The following is a 1,757-nucleotide window of genomic DNA, read 5'->3' on the forward strand; positions in this document are numbered from 1 at the left end:
TCCACTTTAAACTCCTTGCTTTCTCAGTTAAGAATTAAGTTTTTTAGTAAGATTTCTCTTACTTTAACGCCAATGAACTTTTACTACCAAATATAGCCTCATGAGTGGAAATTTTCCTTAATATCCCTTACGGAAACCATAAAGCATCTATAAATATACCAAGCTAATGACTTTAAATCGTCTGGCATCCCACTGTGCCGCATCTATTAATGATTGTTCGTGCCTTTGTCGTTTCGCTTTTTTGCGCTTTATTGTTATTTCTTCATCATTGGTTAAACCCATAAACTATAGCGTCAAGTGCTCCAGGGCAAGTGCCTGCAATGACCACTTAAAGAGCATTTTCTTCACACTTTCCTTGGTAACCACAGCAGCGGTAAAACGTTACCAGCTGGATTTTCATTTCGTTTTCATTTGCACGCAACGCAAGTTTTCCAGCCTCCACGCACTTTATCTTAATGTCCATTTGTCGAGATTACCGCATCGCTGGACGTGTGTTTAATTGCAGCGTCATCAATCAGGCAACCATGGCCAAAACTGTCGTCCACCAAAGCCAACTCAGCATCTCTTTGGATTTTCACGCCGCATATAGGTAGATTTTTCCGCTACCGGCGTTCATCTCAGTGGCCATAAAGTAAAATTGTAAAACCGCGATGCACTTGGCTAATTTGCACATTACAGTTTTATTTTTATATTTATTTCTTTATTTTCCCGACTTGTGTGTTCCGGTTGGGGAGTGACCGACCGACCACTAAAGTGGCACTGCAGTCTGGTTGGATTCGGTTTGGGATTACTGACCCTGCCTTTTTGAAATGTAATATAAAATGCATAAGAACTTTGGCATTGAAAATAATCAGGTTTACTTTATGGTTTTGCATTTCAGGTTGATATTCAAAAGGCATACACCAGAAGACCTAATTATGCATATATTTTTAAACAAGTATATTTATAAACCGAATTCCGGTTTTAAGTTTAGGCCTGTAGGGCTTCGTAGGCTTGTGCAATATGGTCTTAAATATGTGAAGTACTACTGATTTACATAAAATATGGTTCACAATATATATTTATACATTTTCAAGGTTAGCTTAAAGGTTTTACAAACCCATAAAAGAGAGATCCATGACTTTTGAGACTCTTTTCAAAAATAAATATATATTATTCATATATTTATATATGCATTAATTTGTCCTTTAAAACATAGTGGGTTCTAACGATGTTCTTAAAATATTCTTAAAAAGAAGCATTATTTTTATTTAATTTTCTTTCTTTTTATTTTATTTCTTAAAATTAAGTTTAACAAATTTTAAGTGACACTGAATTTTGTTTTAAATATTTTGTATATTTTCCTTCACTACTTTATTTTCATAAAAATTGAAAAAAGCCCGCTTGCTCATGGAACCAGTTTGATGGAACCAGCTTAGCCAAGTTGCCGGATGTGAAGAAAAAGATGAAAGCTCAAGCCAGAGTTAAGTTGAATGAAATGCTGCCTGACTGGCATTATAAGCCGAAAAAGCTTTATATTTGAAACAAAATAATGTAAGCTAATAGTTGGCCCTTCATTCAGTTAACAGAAAAAACATCCAAAGGTAGTTGTTAAGATCAAAGAAAGACCCAAACAACCTGTGCTTTCAGTGTATTAAATTCTCAATTACTATAGACTTAATCATCCAACAACAAGATTTTTAATCAAATGATGTAAACAAAAATCTCGAAATGACCCCGCAACACATAAATAATAACCACTTCAAACTGGTGTAATA

The sequence above is a fragment of the Drosophila kikkawai genome, chromosome 3L (assembly GCF_030179895.1).
Source record: "Drosophila kikkawai strain 14028-0561.14 chromosome 3L, DkikHiC1v2, whole genome shotgun sequence".
NCBI lineage: Eukaryota > Metazoa > Arthropoda > Insecta > Diptera > Drosophilidae > Drosophila > Drosophila kikkawai.